Here is a 20,108-nt window from a genome sequence, read left to right as displayed (position 1 = left end):
CGAAACAAAGGCGTCCACAACACACACACCATCGCCTCCTGTAATGCCAAACGCATCTCACACTTCCCAATAGGAGTGAGTGGTACGCCTGCAGTGCCCACATGTCGCGAGGTGGGGCCCCGAGCTGAACCGGGATCACGCAACCGTAACTGACTTCTGGGGCGGTTTGTGCCTTGTTGCCAAGGCAACCGATGTTTGAGATTGTCAAAGAAATGGCGCTCGCTCCAGCGCTAGAAAGCTCAGAGCCGCGCCGGAGCATGTTTTGCCAACGTTGCCGCTCTCCACCACGCGTCGCCCCAAGCTGAACTGGTCACATGATTGAAGCGTTTTGTGCACGGGTTCTGTATCGGTTTAAAATGTCTTTTTCACATGCCGCCGGCAGGAATTACCACCACCGCAAAATAAGACCCGGCACCAGCGGGGCCACATCTGATACGGCGCTTTTTGGATAAACAGTGCGCGGTGCATGAGGGGCATCAGGGACCGAGCCCACGATACTCCCCGAGCGGCTGCGAGTTCGCCGCCGATTAAAAGTAACGTGCTGCCCTGCAGCAACGCACACCGCGAAAGGGCAAGGCCAGGCCGCCGCACAAATGCGGCCAGATTTTTCGTTCGCTTTTCCAGCCTTGAGCTGAGTGAGGGATTCAAGGTGTCAACAAAGCTTGCCCGTAGCAGACGGCAGTATGAGGAGCGCGATAGCGGAAGTACGTCACCGCCAAGGAGCGCAGCATCACGGGAGGGAAGGCTTCCGCGCCGTCAACAGCGGAGAGTAAGTTGAAAGGAGGAGGAAACGCGGCGCGACGATAATGCGCGGTTTTTGATTTACGATTTCTCAGCTCGTACTCATCGCTTTAACAAAATTCTGGCGGGAGGAGATTGCTAATACATTGTCTTATTTGGTTACTTGTACATCCATGCATCGGCGGAAGGTATTTCAGGGCCCCTTTAAACGCGAAATAGACCTTCATGCACATATATCCAACAAAAATAAATGTGACTGCGGCCGCACCCTCTACGTAAATTTTTACAACTACCTTTTGCGAACATGGGTAGTTATACAATTGTCTGAATTAATACGTGTCCATATGGCGTTTGTAAGCTCTGTATACGGCAAATGTACTGAATGCCTTACCGTTGAAGTTTTAGCGAGGTTACCAATCCCTCACAATAACAATATAAAGGAATTTCTCAACACATAAATACTGAATTTACTCGAATAAAAGGACCTCCTTTTTACAACGATCGCGATGCCCAATGTAATAGAGGTGCTTAGAATCGAAAAACCTAAATAAAAGCCCAGCACGCTACTTCTTTTTCGCGACCCTAGCTCGACGAGACGAACGCAAAAAAAAAGTTTTTTTTTTTTTTTTTTTTTTTTGTGGCGGACATTTGTAACGGCGAACAGGTATGAACAGTACACTCACCGCTTACGTCTGCCACCGAGTCAGTAACCCTCACCACCGTTCGAGTCCGTTGCGCCGTTAGGGCCGCCGCTCTAAGTGTCTTCCAGCAGGTCGTCTTGTGTTCTGTTTAAGTGGTTTGTAATTGAAAACTTCGTCTATCACTTGACCACAACGTTAAATCAGGCCCGCTTCTGCTGGTCTGAAATCCACGCTGCCATGATTTCTTAAAAATGGGGTCGTTTAGATTCGCATAGAAACATTTTAATGCGTAGCATTCTTTGCCGGGGGACGAATTGCAAAGCATGCTGACCGCACTGGACAAACAGAGCGGAACCGTGGGCCTGAAAATTACTATGGGGAAACTAAAGTAATGATCAATAACCTCGGGACAGCACAGCGGTTTGAGATAGGTGGCGAGGAAGTGGAAGTGGTAAGCGAATATATCTACTTAGGCCAAGTTGTGACCCCGGATCCAAATCGTGAGGCAGAGATAATTCGAATTATAAGAGTGGGGTGGAGTGCATTCGGCAGGCATTCTCAGATAATAAATGGCGGCTTACCATTCTCCGTGAAGGAGACAGTGTAGGAAACCTGCATCTTACCCCGGTACTCACCTACGGGGCAGAAACCTGGAGGCTCACTAAGAGCGTTCAACTTAAATTGAGAACGACTAAAAGCGCAATGGAACGGAAGATGATAGGTTTAACATTAAGGGACAAGACGAGCGCGGAGTGGGTCAGGGAGCAAACTGGTGTTAAAGACATATTTGTAGAAATTAAGAAGAAGAAATGGACGTGGGCAGGGCATGTAATGCGAACCCAAGATAACCGTTGGTCATTAAGGGTAACAGAGTGAATCCCTGGAGAAGGGAAGCGCGGCAGGGGGCGGCAGGAAGTTAGACGGGCAGACGAGATAAAGAAGTTTGGTGGGATAAATTGGTCGCAGTTAGCGCAGGACCGGATAATTGGAGATCTATGGGAGAGGACTTTGCCCTCCAATGGGCGTAGATAGGCTGGTGATGATGATGATGAGGAGGATTCTTTGCCCAGTAGCCCCCACAGCCAGGACCGTGTAACACCCTAAATTTCCACAGAAATGCAGATATCGCGGAAGTTCCACCTGTGATCGCTATAATGGCGCAAATGGAGATGACTGGTCGCACGAAATTTTAAAAAACTATACAATAGGAAAAGTATAAAAGATTACGGAAAACGGGTTAACGTGTAACGTCCTGCATTTCAGCAATAATGCCGATTTCGCAAAAGTTCCTGTTGTAATCGTTTTAAAGCATGAATGGGGATAATTTCTCGAACGAAATTTTGAAAAAATAAAAAAACAAAATTACGGGAAATAAAGCCCTGCACTTCAACAATATTGCTGATTTCGGGAAATTTCCACCTGCAGTCGTTATAATAGCGTAAATGGAGATAATTGATCGAACAAAATTTTGACAAATTAATAAATAACAAAAATATGAAGAAATACAGAAAATGACAAATCGTATATACAACGACGTGCATTTCCACAGCAATGCAAATTTTGGGGAAACTCCACCTATAATCATTACATTAGGGTAAATAATACAATTTGTAGAAAGAAATTTTGAAACACTAAAAAAACAAGAAATATATAAAAAATTATTGAAAATGGCGAACCATGTAGCGCGCTGCATTTCCTAAGTAATGCAGATTTCGCAAAGGTTCCCCTTCTGATTGTTATAATATCATAAATTAGATAATTGGTCGGACAGGATTTAGAAAAACCAAAAAATCTGACTAGAAAAAACTCCCACTCAAGATAAGCGGCGTAAAAATGCTGCGCATTAGTAGATACTTCCCTGAATTTCTGCAGATTTTTTTTCGAATTTCATTCCCGAAAGTACCGGCGGGTGCTTAAATTAGGGGTGCTTATAATCGCAAAAATGTGGTAACTAAAGCCCGTGTTGCTCTGATTACTGAAGTTTGGCAGTCGATTGCGAACAGCGGCTTTGCATGCCGCATGAGAACCTCGGACACGAGGCGGGTAAGAATCAAAGGAAAAAATAATTTATATTACTATAACTATAAATAAAAGAAGATGCTGCACAAGTAAAAAGAAACCTACGCACGGCCTCCGGACTTAGGAACTGTACTTTAGTTGATGGCACTATTCGACTACATGCACTTATTCTCAAAGTCACCAGCACGGATGTAACAATCTCGGTCTCTCCCATCACTATTGCACAGATAGGAAAGGATTGTGCTGACACAAGTGTTCAAGGAACTGCCTGCCCAACACACAGAAACGCAACTTCCTTGTCTGCGGTGAACAGGCACCGCTGACTCGCGCATTTTCTTCGCGCTTCCTTATCATAAAAGCTTCAAGTAGGTCTCGCTCGTGCGTTGACACAGCTCGCCCCACGGTAGCCACACCGTCCGGATGCGGAGTGCACGCGCACTGGCGAACATGTCAGTCACGCGACGTTCTTGAGACACATGCCATGCTTGCGGATCCTGTTGTTGATAGGCCGCTCTGAGTGACATTTTATTGAGTTTATGAAGCAACCGGCACAGAAATCTAAATCACTGTAACCACTTGAAGACCTTTAACACGCACGAAAACATCTACATGGGGAGAGTGCGAATCACAGAAAAACGTTTAGAGTGAGTAGAAGCGCTCGAAACGTTTATTTCAATGTTTTACGCATCTTTCGTGGAAGAACATGATGCGCCAAGTTAAATAGCACAGAGGAAATATGAAGCCTTATAGGGAGAGTTTCACGTTTCGATCCTGTTTAAGGGCGCGCACGAAGAGGGCAGAAAGGGTTCACAGTGTCTTAACAGAAGTGAATACGATAGAGTGACCAAATTTTGCAATGTAAGGCAGTTTCTATATCATGTGTGACCAATGTTCCAAATGCGTGGGCGAAATAAGAACACCCACATTGTGTGCGCCGTCTCGGAGAACTATACAAGTGAACCTGGCTTCAATTTGCAGTTGATCGGTCGCTTGCTAGATCTCATGCACCGCCGAACCAGAAAGCGCATCGAGTAAAATGTTTTTTTTGCCAAAATTGATAATACCTCTTCTCCGAGGCGTTGTACAGCCGTTATACTGACGTTTTCTGGGTGTCTGGGTGTACTGTAGTAGCTAAATATGACGCTGAATTTATATCGGGGTGGAATAAGGACGTAGATAATAGGACTGATGTGTATGAATAGTTTACATTTTCGTGGGTCAAACAGGCGCTTTGGAGAACATTTCTAAATGTGTTTTCTCACCGTATTATCGCCACCTTTACGTAGCACGTACAATTTCTTTCCAGCTGTACTGAAATAACGAAATGTGGCAGACCATTCAAACTTGCACGAATCACCGTTGCAACAGAGTTTGGAATTTGTACTCGCCTCTTGGCCATGTAGTGTGTTCTGTTCTTGACCATAGGAGTCTCGTACAGGGGGGTAGTCAAAATCTACAGAAATTCAGACAATTGTCTACTTACGCGTACCATACGTCTGCCACTTGTCCAGAGTGCCGGGTTTTTTTACATCCAGATTTGGCTACGAGCACCCAGAGACGTTGGGGTTTTCTTTTATTTTTTTGGTTTTCTTTTGGTTATTTTCCCCAATGATGTAAATTCATGGCTTTCTACCGATTAGGTGCATGTGCTTCGCCGATTCGTATTTTCCGCTGATGCAAGGCGTAGTGCAGAGTTCGTCCATTATGCCATTTTTTATTCGTATTTCAAATGTTCCTTTGCGGGCTTTTTTCGTTTAGTCTTCGTTTTGGGGAGAGACGTATTAGTTGCATACATACAGTGGAAACCGTTCATACGTTTTTCACCGCACCGGGAAAACAAAACGTAACAAGCAGTAAAAGCCAGCAATGAGGTAACCTTCGAAAATGAACGAAACCGCGTAGCTTTGACTCCCAACAGCGTATTTCTGCAACTTCGCCATTCGAACCTTTAAGAACTCGAGAACGTAGGATTGTCGCCTTTTGCGATCCCTGAAAAATAGCACGCGTAACAATGCAACGTCCCTAGCGATGTCAACTCTCTTCCGGGCTGGCTGCTTTTCTACTGCGTTTAGTGCGTCATGCTTTTCCTGACGGGAAAGCGCCTCCCGTTTTCGCGATGTCAGTAAGGCACGACAAAGTTCGCGGTTGCTAGTTCAACGGTGTTCCCAAAGCTTGAAGCGTACGATCACGACGAGGGCGCGTGCTATTCATGCGGTGGTGCTTTTATAGCAAACACACACTTCCGGCATTCCGAAGTGAAACTTCCGTTGTCAGCGCAGTGATACTGGTGATAACATAGAGTAACATAGGGCTATATAGTGGCGACGAATCGCACCCGCGTGCGGCTTCATGCAGTCGGTTCCGCAGCCAAGCCTGGCGAAGGCTCGTCAAACGTCAGAATGGCGGACCGCGCCTGTTGCCCGGGCGGGTTCGGAGTGTCAGACACCAACAAATGATCCGGGAACGTACTCTGAGCCACGACGTAACAGTGAGTATTTAAATAGATGGCACTCTAGCCGATCTGCAACGGGACTAGACAAAACCAATGTCGTCATAATCATCATCATCATCACCACCAGCCTATCTACGCCCACTGCAGGGCAAAGGCATCTCCCATTACTCTCCAATTACTCCGGGCCTGCGCTATCTGTGACCAATTTATCCCCGCAAACTTCTTGATCTCATCTGCCCATCTAACGTTCTGCCGCCCCCTACTACGCTTGCCTTCTCTAGGGATCCACTCTGTTACCCTTAATGTGCAACGGTTATCTTGCCTTCGCATTACATGCCCTGCCCACGTCCATTTCTTCTTCTTAATTTCTACTAATATGTCCTTAGCACTCGTTTGTTCCCTGACCCACTCCGCTCTCTTCTTGTTCCTTAATGTTGCAGCTATCATTTTCCGTTCCATTGCGCGCTGAGTCGTCCTCAATTTAAGTTGAACCCTCTTGGACAACGTTCAACAATGTAGTAGCCGGGAAAACGTAGCAGTGAGGAACGTAAGGGCGGGCTTGTACTGTATTTTATTTGGTCAGATCATTCGTGTTAATATTTTTATCTTTTTTGTATTTTTTTCTTATTTCTTTGTTTTTCAAAATTCTATTCAACCAGTTACGTTCATTTGCGATGTTATAACAAATAAATGTGTTACTTCGGCCAGTTATATCCATATTTGTGCGATTGCAGGGCGTTGCACGGTCTTGGCTGTGGGGCTACTCGGCAAACAATGCGCCGCATTAAAAGTTGGTTGCCGTTTGCCAGAACTCGGGGCAGTGTCAGCTTCCCTGGAGCTTTGGTTGTGATTCGGCTGGGTTGCACAAGACTTCTGTGATTGTCATTCCAACGTAAATCGCAATGGCCAATAGCTCTGCTGAAATCACGGCACTCGTATGATCGTGTTTTGCGTCTCTGCCCGCTGCAATTGGCGCTGTAAAGGCCAGCGGCTGTCTTTTGTGGTCGCAATAGAAAGAGGCCCTCCACCTGTGCTTTAAAAGTTCACCAAAAATACTCCCTCTTCCCGTGTTTCGTTTCTGACTCACCTTTCCCTGTTTTCTTTCTTGTCTATGCACAGCATCGCAGCACCACCCATTCTGGTTTATCACGGAAGCATGTACACAATATAAAACGTCTGCGATAATTGTAAGTAATGTCTTCATTATGAGCAGACGAACATAGACGGACGGACGTTTTGCATAGCCTACCTGTAGTACGTAAAAGTGGAAATAAAAGCTCTGCTGGAACAACCGCCATTCTGGTTCACAATATTAGCAGAGTCCTTCAAAAGCATTGAAGGACTCTGGTATTAGCGTGCCGTCAGAACTCCCTTATCGGGTGTTTGGCTATCTGCGTGTGCGAGTGTTTGGCTTCTTTTATAGGGAAAGCGTACGTCATGATGCTTCCTGGCTTGTGCCTTGTTTTGTGTCATCTCTTTTTTCCCTTACTACGAGGGGGGGAGATGTGACCTTCTATAATGGCAGTGAATGTACGTACGTAGTACCTTAGATGGGCGCTCTTTACTAACTGATTTAGCTGCCAGTTTGTGCCATGTTTGCTTTCGTCCTGTTCTGCGGTCTATTGCCATTTCCCTTGCGGGCTGTGTACAGGGGCGTACCCAGAAATTTTGTTCGGGGGGAGGCTGATGATTGCACCTCTGTCTCCTCCATATGATTTTTAAGGGAGAAAATTATGAATAAACGATACATAACTATTACCGATAATATACGTAACTATTAACCAGAACTATTAACTGAAATGTATAACTATTAAGTGAAAATACGTCGCTACTAACTGCCAATACCAAGGATAATTAAATATTTCATGAAAAAAATTATCGCACGTTCCGAGAACTATGACAAAGTTGGTACCACTGCTTACAACTTTCTGTTTTGTCCACATCAGAAGAAATAGCACTTAAAGAAATAGGAAAATGTAAAACAAATATAAACATATATCCTTAACAAACATGTGAGAAAAAACATGGAAGTAAACAACTAATTCATTTAAAAGTAACCAAGCACACAGCTGACATTTCGCGCATGAAAAGAACGGAACAAACAACTTGTGCGGGAACATTTTATTTTATTGTCGCTTTGTCATCCAAGAATCTTTCTTTTTTTCATTTTTGCACACATTCTACGGTTAGGGGCAAATCTTAACAGCTCTTCTTCTTACGCTCATATATTGCGTAATAGTAGCTGAAACAGCGGATAATTCCAGCAAAATTACTCACACAGAAAACGTTAAAACGTACAGTTGGAGTGAAAAAAGTAAGAAGGCTATATTTTGACCAGGACAACAGAAGTGCTACTGACAACAAAGTATACATTTATAGAGAAAGCCCGTTCTACATGGTGCGAATTTACCTGCGAATTCGCTGCTGCGGCTCCTCCCACGCGGAAAAAGGACCCGTTCTTGCAGCCGTGGCAATAGATTGTTCTGTCACACGCATGGCGCCGCAGCAGCAATTTCAAAGTAAATTCGTAACATGTAGAGGGGAGGGGGGTTCAGACAAAGCCCGATGTCGTTAGCGCACTGTTTTCCGCCGGTGGCCCAAGTTGAATGGAGGTGTACTGAATCAGCCAGGCCTGCGGTTTTGCCCACGAATCTCCTCTAGTTTGTTCTGAGCAGTGACTCTCCGTCGCGGAACACCCCCGTGTATGAAGGTCTTGCATAAAAGTTAGGCATGCGAGGAGGAAAATGGGGCACCAAGGGGGAATAGGTGCGCATTCCGGACAGGCGTCCTGGGCTTTTAAACCGTATCCTACGAATATTTCCGGCGCAGGTGTTTGCCGTGGTCGCCATGCCTGACAGCGCGACAAAATGTAAGGCGGGGGGGGGGGAGGGTTGCTGAGGCCCCATAGACCTACCCTCCCTACGCCCCTGGTTGTGTAGGCATATAATTGCCCACGCTAAACAAATCTGCCATTAATATGCTTTCCAAAGGTGCTTGAATTATAGAGCAACTTTTCGGGAATTTAACACAAGCATCCTTTGAACACGGCAATTTTTTTAAGCCTTACGGAAAGAGATCGTACGTATGCACTGAATATCCTATGGTGGTTCCCTCAGGGGAGGTATTTCGCACTTTGGGCCCTTTTGAACTTTGGGAACAAACAATTCGCTATATTGACCGGAAGCTTTTTTTCGATTGGCTTTCAGTTTTGCCACCGGCTTCCGATTGACAGAATGGTTGTGCATGCTGTCGTCATTTTGATGTTGATGAACGTTTACCGGGACCAGTTTTAGAACTCACCTTTTTTCCCGCAACTGAAGGCGCACAATTCTTGACCAGTTTTGAAGCACTATACGAAAAGCAACAAACATGACAAAGTAGGGCTGATTTTGCTATGCAGCAGTAATATGACTTGTAGGCCCCGCCCTTTTAGTGATTGGCTAAGACGTGACGTGTTTTTATCAGTTGGCCGTAGTGTCAACGTCACTCACTCGAAACTTGAGCCTGCGTGAACGTTATAAGATGCTGCGTAAGAGCTTGCAAAGGGCGGCTGCCATCGACCCAAAATGGCTCAATAATATAGCGGGCTTTTGTCACTGTGAAAACTGTGCCCCAATTTGCAAAGGGCGCAATTTTGTAGGAGGCGCGGTTCAAAACTGTTCGCTAGTGATACAAATATACAATTTGACTGCATCCAAGGCTTCGATAGGAGAGCATGAAATCTCTTTCCGTGTTTTGTTTTAACGAACGAACGGTTTGTGGTAACAGCAACACAAGAAGGCAGTAGATTCCTCTCCAGTACAAAGAACCCAATGCACTGCATTTGCCCCCACATTTCCTAATAAGCTTGCGATCATGTGATCAAGAACAATAAAATAACGCAAAATGACTGTTTCGATCCCCGCAATAAAAATACGGAGATGGCGTTCAGGCTGGATGAATCAGTGAATCGGCGGCATCGTTATGCCATTGCCATTGTCAGGCGTAGTGCTTCGCTGTCCTTAAAGCATTACATAACAAATAGTCGCGGCTTCCTTCTTCGGTGGTCATAGATTATACCTCTTGTAACATAGCCGCACACGATAGCATGACGGCGCTGCCGGTCGGGAAAATGGCAACGCTGAATACAACTTGCAAGTTATCATTGAAACAGAGAGCTCAGTTGTGTTACTGCAACTGTTTAAGCTAAATAAATAGGTACGACAAATGAATAACACGAGAAAGATATAAGTAGTCGCTGGAGTTGTTTTTTACTACGAGGAGCAAGCTCAAATATTCTTGTGCGCGTTCACCTGCGCAGAAAGGCGAAGGCTCAGCAGAGAAGACACGGCGCAAAGCTTTGTGTAGTGCGTTTTCTTATTTCGTCTTTTTTGAGAGTGAACGTACAGCATGTAATACCGATTTGCACAAACCTACACCCCATTATGCTTGTGTAATTGGGGTCCCTTATACGGATTTTATAACTCTATAAATCTTTAAAAAGTTAATTATGTCTCTTAGGTTTCCATCAGAAGTATTCCCGCTCTTATTAACTCTGGTGATTTATTCGTACTAATAATATTCTGCCAATGCAGGAGCGGGGAAGATTTTTGCTCAGATTTCCATTCACTTCTCCTAAACTACAGTTGGTGTTTGGCCCCATATATCACGCCACTCCTCTCCAAATCTAACGTCCGAGGCTTACTCAAACCGGTAAGCTGAAATTTCGGTAGTTTTTCGCACCGAAACTACACGCTTCAGTGGAGGGCTATGCATTAATTTTGAAACCCTTGGGACCTTCACCGTGCGCAAAAATGTTGACACACGCGCGTAATTGTTTTCCTCCTCCATCAGAAACATGGCCTCAGCGGCCATGATCAAACTAGCTTCCTCGGACTCACGACAAACTAATAAACGGGCTCCTGGTTTTGCATGTGCTGGCCTATCCAAGTTATTCTGTTTTTTACTGCCAACATGGACGGAAGTAACGCTACTCAAAGTACGAATACCAGCTATTACAGGCCGGTTTATTTAGCCGTTTTTGTTTTATTTTGGTTAGTTTATATTTGTGTGTCACGTTGATAAGGGCTTCCACTGTGTGGAACTATCAAAGGTTTGCTGTAAGGTACTCAAATAAACAAAAAACAAATAGTATAGTACAGAGGTCTTCCCATTTTTCTATGTCCGGCTTGGCCTTGTAAAGGACACCTAATATTCAAGAACATGTTCTTCATGGATACAAAAAATTTGTTTAATTCGCTAAACGGTACCCCCAATCGGGTAACCGGTGTTTTGTTCACGCAGTACGTACTGCTTCAAACCAAGTAACCTATCAAACCTTTACAAAAGGACATAGCGACAAGCTCTCTTTCCTCATTAGCCTTTGTAGCTCAAGAGACTGCAACAATAAAAACAAAAAAAAGCAGCGGGCATCATAATAAGAAAGCAGCATATCCCGTAGAAAACTGCATATTATTTGGTAAGACTACCCCTGAAAATAGGCTTTTCGCTTTTTGGTGAAGTGTGTGGCTCAACAAACATGATAAGAAACTGATTTTATCCGCCCCTCCCGGCCAAAAATGAAAAGAGAATAGAAAGGTTAACTTACCACCGTAAGTCGTGCATTAGTGTAATAAAGCATGTGTAAAGAATTACGCAACCCAATTGCGCGAATTCAAGGACGGCGACAGCAGTTGCTTGGTTGTTGGAAACAGATAAGAACATACTACAGACAATTTTGGTTGTTGTAAACAGATTAGAACATACCCGACAATTTAAAGCGACCCGTCCTTTATCCATTAGCGTTCCTTATGTAAGGGTCCCACTGCTGAAAGACGTCTTCCCAAGAGCAAGACTTGGAAACACAAGCAAAGGAACAATAAGGTTTATTTCCTTTCTACGCCAGCCACAATGCCAGAAAAAGTGATGCCAATGAAGGAAAAAGTTAATATTGCAGTAAAAACCAAGAACCGAATTTTCATGGGACCGCAAACAAGTGCAAATAACATACACACAATACAAATTGACAATCTTGACTCGTCACTGAAAGGGAGTAAACTTTCATGATATTTTTCAGTTTAAAGATTTCCGCTATAAACCCAACAACACGCGGAACATCGCGGGCTCACACTCGCACGTTCTGTAGTCTGGAAAGGAGACGTGACCGGAACCCGCGCGCGGGACGTGGCGGAGGAAGGTGAGTAGGACGCTGCCGCAGCGATAAGCGCGCGCCACGAAGGAAGCCTACGAGATCGCGTGCGGCGCAGGAGCGTGTGCGATAGACGAAGTCGAACATCCAGCTGTCGTCCCTCGCACAGCGGCGAAGCTTAAACAACGCTGCCAGGCGAAAAAGAGGAAAAACGCCACTGTTGCCTAAGTCTTCGCTACCTTCAAGTCTTACGTAGTAGTGTGAGCGCCCTTAATTTTTTTATTCTTTCACTTCACCTGTGATCATTCATCATCATCGTCAGAGAAACCTAGCTTCCCTGGAGTATTTTCTCGCGTTACAGAACCATCACTGAGAACTCTAAACCTTCGCTTTAAAAGGGTAGCTGCATACAATCGGATCCCTTTACTCCTGAAATGCACCCGGAATTGCGAACACGGCCGGATACAATGACCGCGCAAATCGGTTTCAACCCGCATGCATACTTGTCGCTCCGGGAATCCGCCATCAAAGCTAGCCTCGACCCACTACAAAGGAAAACTGCCAGGCCGGCAACATGCGCTGGTGCGTAGCATGTGAGTTATTCGAGGTAGCAAGATCTGGAGCATGTATTCGAGAGTAAGGCCCCGACTTGAGCTTACCGCTTTCTTATCAGTATATGTGTTTTCACACCGTGATACTCTTACCCAGCCGTAGCAGCACATTGGAAGTACCAGAGTCGTACGTGCCGCGGGTAATGACACTATTCGTATAGCTTGCCAGCGCCCACTCTATCTGGTAGGAGGAAAACGAACATTTTAGTTCCAAACGCGACATTTTCCGTCAATTTGTTCCCTGCGCAGTAATTGTTAGGTTATGGGGAAGGCGGCAGCAGAAAAGCCGCAATGATCAACAGCCACAGGATTTTTCGCGACGAATTTTTTTGCACGGAAAAAGAAGAGTCAGGCACACCAGGCGGCCGGAGTATTCTTTCGTTTCTTGATCTTGGAAGTCGCATTACGTCAGAAAGCAGACTGGCACACGCAACAGCTTCCCTAGAATCAAAGTTCTGCACGGCTGGTGTGCACCTCGTTTGTTCACGTGCAATCACGTTCACGTGTCACGCGACACGCCCTATGTAACAAGCTGTACGTTCCGATACACAGGTTTGTATTTTGTAAAGCGGATACATTGGCTCCTCAAAGCTGTGGATTTGATTCTACAAAATTGTCGTTTCAAATCGCGCGCCATCAGCCGCAAAGGGTTCGCACAACATCCGACAGATGGCGACGAGTGTACTGGCCAGTAGGAAGACGCAGTGAAACATCCCCCTCGCGGGGGGCACGATCAAATGCAGAGCGTTTCCGGGGGCGCACGACGTTAAGTAGTTTGCGTTACGTTAATGTTGTTGCACTTGTGGCAACTGCTGACGAGAGAGCGCTCGTCAGCAGTAATTTGAATGAGTCAACGATATAAGGCGAGTTCATAGCGTCCCATTCTGTGTCGGCTTTGTGGCGCGTGGTTAGAGCACCATGTACATTGCGTTCCGCCTGCAGGTTCGAGGGATCGAAACCTGGAGCCGGATAGTATTTTCTTTTTATATAGTAGGGACAACGACGGTGCGGACTACGGACGTCAACGCGGGTGACATCGTGAGTTACTGAAATGCTCTGCATTTAAAAGTTGTACACGCGGTCGCGGAATTCAAAAGACCCGTCCAGGCAGACGCAGCTAGAGTGCCGCGCGTTGACTTGTCGTCCCCATGGCAAAGTGACTAGCTTTATTAAGGCAACGTTCTCCCGGTAGAAAGCGGTTTCCTTCAAGCGTTTTCGCCACTATGTCGTTTTCTACTTCTCTCGCTTGCTCGGATGACAGAGCGACGCGAAAATGAAGAGCGTGCAGCGAAGTTTTTGTCGACATGCCCCATCTACCTTAAAGAGGCCCTGCGACACTTTTTTCAACTTCTTTGGAAACCTTAAATGCTTCCAGAGCGTAGTCAACCAACACATCCAGTATTTAGATTTCGGGGTCGTACGTACCTCAGCCAAAAATTACTGTTCTGTACCTGTAAGATAAATTAGGAGCATGCTTACAAGATTTTTCTCTCTTACCCGGTCTTGGCGTTCTTCAACTGCTGGAATGACGTCATTACAGCGGTGTAGCGGCTATTGGCCGGCTTTCATTCAGGTGCAGCTATCAACGCATTCGATAGCCACTTTGAAAAGAAAGCCACAAAAGCAAAGCTGAAACGGAATGGGTATCTGGTGCGACAAGCAAATCACGCATTGCCGCTTCGTGCTGGCTGGAACTATAGCTTTCGCAGCGCTTCCGGACGCGAAGGAGAGTGAAGTACACGCCGCGGTGGCTCAGTGGCCAAGGCGTAGCGCTGCTGAGCACGAGGTCGCGGGTTCGTTCCTTGGCCGCGGCGGGCGCTTTTCTTATGGAGGCGAAAAGCCAAGACGCCCGTGTATACGGGATTTCGGCGCACGTTAAAGATCCCCAGGTGGTCAAAATTAATCCGCGGAGCCGTCCACTTCGGCTCGCCTCATCGCCTGCGTTGCGTCGGCGCGTTGTACCGTACAGTCAATCAGTCAATCAAAGAATGAAAGCGTTTATCTGAAGCGTAGCAGCGCCCCTTTAATGCAAGAAAATAGAAACGGGGCCATCACAGTTTGCGCCTTCATTTACTGGGCAACCATACCGGCCCCGACAGTTGCACCAAAATTGGAAGCTAGGACAAAATGGGAGTTGCGCTCGTTTAAGAAGAAGGTTTCATCAACTTGAGTTTATTTCCGTCTGCAAATCCCACCAGTGTATCTTCTCGACTGTTGCGATTGTCTATACCGAAGTTTCCCACTGACCTTTCTCCCATTTACTTCTTACCGACTTCTCCTTTAAAGTGTCCCATCACAATCGTGAACGGTGTTGCCTTCTTCATCGTTGGATCGACGTCCTCGTAGAAGCTGTCTACGGCTTCGTCATCATAGACGGTTGTTGGTGCATAAGCCTGTACTATCTTTAACCTGTATCGCTTCTTTAGCTTGATCCCAACAGCCGCGACTCTCCCGCTGATACTGAAAAACTCCTCCACTTTTCCTACAATCTCTGTGGACTAAAAACCCATCCTGTGTTCTCTCTTCTCTGGGGTCTACTGTAGCACAGAATATGCCCACTGGTGAGCTCCATGAAGCCTTCCCCTGTCCTTCTAACTTCGCTTAACCTTATAATATCCCACGTAATGTCCGATAGCTCCTGTACTGTACAGCTAAGCTTCCCTCCCTAGACTGGGTGCACGCGTTGAGCGATACCAGGGACAAGTTCCATGGTTAAACTTATGATTTATTACGCATTATGTTTTTCCACAACTAAATTACTATTGCTTGTAATGCAACAACACATCTACCTCTAACAAAAGAAATACCGGGCCATCTCCACTAGCGTGAAACCTGGGCCGGGGCGAAGCATGCAGTGTCCACGTGTACTCAAGGATTGTAAGTCTCTCTCATGCCACTCGGCGGCCGCTGATACACGCGACATCCCAATTACGAAGACGGTGGAGAAGTGAAAATCGGAACGGAGAACTCCAAATTTAAAAGTTAAAGCGAGTACGCAGAGAAATAGAAGCAAGCAAGTGCGAACGAAAAACGAGTGTCCCGGCGTGTTCGTTTAGTACGCCATTTTCCCACGGAGATGAAACGTTCTACAGCGGGGCGTTGCAAAAAAACAAGTGTCCCGCTGTTTTAGGAGACTGACCACACAAGAATTCTACGACATGAGACGACGACGACACGAGACGACGATGACAGCCCGAGCCCCTAAAGTGCCTCGCCCCTAAAAGAACCGGATCGTATTGTGCCAGAGAGAGAGAGAGAGAAATCGACTTTATTGGATCAAAAATCCTACGGAGGCTGCAGGCGGACCACGCAGGATCGCCCACAGCCCGACTATTCTAGGCCTGTCGTCAAGGCGCGGTGTCCCCCCGACCTCCACTCGGGCCGGCCGGTCCGCGGGCGGTCCCGAGGGCTCGCATCCCTCGTTCCCGCGCGGCATCAGCCCACCCTCGGGATTGCCGGGCGAGAGCCGCCTCGACCCGCTGGACTACCTGCAACTGCACTTCATAGTCTCTTGACTGCATAGCCCACACCACGTCCGTCGGTAAGCCCCCCGGGTGTGACCCGGGTGGACACAGGTCCGTAGTGCAGTCCCAGAGAATGTGGGTAAGAGTCGCTGTTGCACTTCCACACACACTGCACTGCTCACTGTCAAACACCTCCGGGCACACGTAGCGCGCCAGCGCCGGCGTGAGCACAGAGTTGGTTTGCAGCTGCCTAAACCGCACTGCCTGCTCTCGCGTGAGTCTTGAATGAGGCGGTGGCTTGGTCTGGCGACCAGCACGGTACCAGTCCAACATCTCGGCGTATCCCAGCAGCGGGTCCTCTTCGTACGGCGCCGGTGCAGTATTGTGCCAGAAGGTACTGAATGAATGCAATCACGCTGTTGTTACGCCCTCTGGCCGCTGGTGCACGTGCCTGAGCGAGTGAGAGCGCTTGGCGTGTTTCAGGAAGTGCTGAAAAATGCATCGGCATGCGGTCATTTGGTTCGCCCAAAAGCGCTGAATCCATTTTTTTGGCAACACACCTCACTGACGCGGACCGCGCACGATGTTGACAGCTAGACTTCGAAGACCTAGCTTTACGAGAAGTAGAATAGAGCCTAAGTTTTGAAAGATCTAGATTATGTGGGGGAAATTCTTTAGAAGTAAACATATTAACATATCTTGCTTGCTAAAAAATTTTTAAACCGAATATGTGACTGTTGTGTTGACTGTGGATTGGCCGCACAAAACAAAAGGAGGGATCCGTTGTGATGAGAAAAAGTTTTCAACGGCATATTTGTGTTCTCAGTCAAATAATAACTGTTGTTCAACGTTTTTACTATCTTCCCTTCCTCTCAAGACGCCTTTCCTTTTTCGGCCAGTATGGGCATTGTGTCACGATCCTTTTCCTTCTTCGGGCATGGCATTCCAAACATTTACGAAATAAATTTATTAATTTAATCATTTTTACGCTCACCTCTGACGCACAATCCCAAACTTTACTAACGCTATTCAAGCATAATTTATTGCCTTGCGGGAAAATGATGAAACCCTCCTTTCTTCGTCCTTTAGTAATGCACGTACTTCCTATGCCCTTTTCTAATTGATTCGGTTTTCATTCTGAATTCTTAAACAGACCAATTATCTACACCCCTTCATTGAATCTTTGGTTCGGACAAGATTAACTAAAGCCATCTACTCACCTGTGGCCCCTGGACCAATACTGCTGGAGGATAGTACTCGGCGCTTTCCATATAGACAATGTGCGTCAGCGAGGGCATCCTGTCCACAACACGCAGCAAACGAGGCATAAGATCCGAAGACGTCACGAGATGCTTCACTTCTGCCTCATTGATGGCGCTCACAATGCCATCGTCGCTCAGCGTCGCGTACAAGGTGACCAACGGGAGGCTCGTCCTGAAGCATGCCTGCGCCGTCAGGAACCACTCGGCACGGGTCTTAGCCAAGATGGCCAGGTACTGGTGGGGCTTCGCACCTATGGATAGCAACACGCGGCAGTGAGGTCTATCTTACGACCCACCTCTTCGTATGTGATCCAATCGTATTCGCCCAAAACGAGCTTCTTGAACGCTTTGCCGTTGAGTTGATTTTCCTCTGTTCGGCCAAGCACGGGCCGGGTTCCGAGGGCGGGCCGCTTGGAGTTCTTCAGTATCGCCTTGCGCGCGACTTCATCCAGAGTCTGGAGTCCTTTGAGATTCTAGAGTTCCTGCTTTTTGAGTCTTCTGTAAGGTGATGACGGGTCTTCCGGAATAACGCGTTTTTGCGAAGATTGTTCTTTTCCGCTGCCAATATACCCATGGTTTTTGAATGATGAAGTAGATCGGAAACGTCAGGGCATCGTAGATAATGGCGAAAGCTTTGACGCAACAGAGGAATGCTTTTATCGCGAGTGGTGATGCGGTGCTAGCCATGGCTGAAAGCAGCGGCTTGGTGGGCGAAAAATAAATGAGATCTTGAATGCTACGTCACTCACACAAACTATATGGTTGTCTTTACAGTTGATACCAAGACTTGTGCTCTCTGTAGAAGCGTCCAGTACAGAAAAATGATACCCTACTGTTGCCAGCTGCTTCAAATGGTACGACGACCTTTCTGCACAGGATATTAAATATTATAAAAACATGCGCAGTGCTGCATTAGAAGCTTTCCGTCGTTCCTGCGGAGAAGTGGTTATGTACTGCTTCCTGCAGACGTCAACGTGGTGACATCCCGAACTGAGATAGAATATTCCTGGTACGTTGCGGTCGCTTTGACGTTGTAGTGCGTTTACGGGACTGTGCCACAAGAGACGTGTCTTAAGCGATGGGCTACCAGGAGCGGGAATCGATAGTCGACTCCAATAACACTGTTTGCTCGGCTTGCCGCTAGTGGGAAGCGTTGCCTTGTCTCTCGCCTCACTTTCTTCCACTCCAGTCCTTTGTTGTGTACAGATAGAGAATAATAAAGGGTATACAATTCGGTGCGGAATCTACTAGTAGTCCTGTAATCTGACAAAATTATGTGAACGCAATGAACAGCTGAATAGCTTGCTCCTGTCAGCATTCCAGTGACAAATTGTATTTTCTCTGCAGCAAAGTTTATTTACATATTTATGCCATACCATATTTCTGTTTACAGTAGCACATAGTCGATATTGTACATGCCACGTAACACATGAATAACCACTACTAGTTTCCTTGTTCGATTGTTGGAAAAGAACCAATTCAATCACGTGTACTAACAGGTACAGACCTTATGGAATTTTAAATGAGGTAGGCTTCTACAGCGTGAGCGCGAAGTTTGCACGGGGATTGTTTAAAGGTATATTGGTGGACTGTTAGGAATGTGCTGGCAGCGCATTCCTCTGCATCGCGAACTTGAGGATTGGCGTCAGTATCCCGCAACTCGGTATTTGTCGAACAACGTTCACGAGCCGCATCTGGGCACCGTGCCAACCGTACGGGCGTCCTTTGAAAGCAAACCTTTCTACCTCTACCAGCCAACGATTCTGTCGTGGTGTGCTGTACAAGAAACTGCGAACGCGGCAGCAGGGGCAGGGCGGTTTTCAATCCAGAACTGTGTAGATGGCCCGGTGATAGGGCGCTATTAATCAGCGTTCACCGCGTGCAGCTGCCTGCTCGTACCGGCAGGCCACTTGGAGGGGTGGCTTTGTCGTCTGCTTTAGCGTAGGTTGTTTTTGGCCTGTTCTGGCATGCTTCGCGCCCATTGCGGGCTTCCTTTGCACGGCTTGATTAACTTGTTTGACAAAGCCTCTTGGGTAACCCGCACCCGACGGAACTAAGCGGTCGTACTGCAAAGATACACCAAGGATTTGTTTGAAGGGCGGGAAAACAAAACGTAGAGGGCACATACAGACATCTGGCCGCTAGAGAAAGGCTGTCTTTTGCGCACTGCTTGCCACGAATAGGACTCCGTTTTCTGAATTGGTAAATACCAATTTGGTTGCGTTTTAAGAGGTATTACAAAAGGCGAATGTAGCAACTGGTTCTGATAAATAGTGATTATAAGGTTTCCCTCAGCTTTATCGCAATTCTCAAATTTACTAAACTATCTAGTTTTAATCGGTATAAATAGGAATCACTAAGTTCACATGATGAATTGTTTCGGTGTCTGCGCTTGCGTCCGTGGTGGTGTAGAATTTGATAGTCAGCCTCGTCGGGTGAATGGGCTACGACTGCTGCGTTGGTGTCCGTATGTCAGGGAGTTCAGATTACGGGGACATTCGAGTAGCACATGTTGATGGGCACATCCCCGACAGTGTTTGCACGCTGGTGGTCCTCAGTCGCACCTTAGTACAGAAGGTGTAACCTTGCTGGAGTGTAATCAGTACCACACTGCACATTTCTCGATAACCCTACTCGTCTGTGTAGGATCGTGTGGGGCGCGGGCAATTCCCTTCTATGCAGCTTAGGATCTTGCAGTATGTTGTATTTTGTACAACGTTCATTGGTCCTTCCCAGGCAGATGTCTTGTGCCCAAATTTTCAACTCTTGGGCAAGTCCGCCCGAACAACGC

The sequence above is a fragment of the Haemaphysalis longicornis genome, unplaced genomic scaffold, assembly GCF_048455015.1.
Source record: "Haemaphysalis longicornis isolate Haplotype H1 unplaced genomic scaffold, Haemaphysalis longicornis Haplotype H1 scaffold_8, whole genome shotgun sequence".
NCBI classification, from domain to species: Eukaryota; Metazoa; Arthropoda; class Arachnida; order Ixodida; family Ixodidae; genus Haemaphysalis; species Haemaphysalis longicornis.
This window is presented reverse-complemented; position numbering follows the sequence as displayed.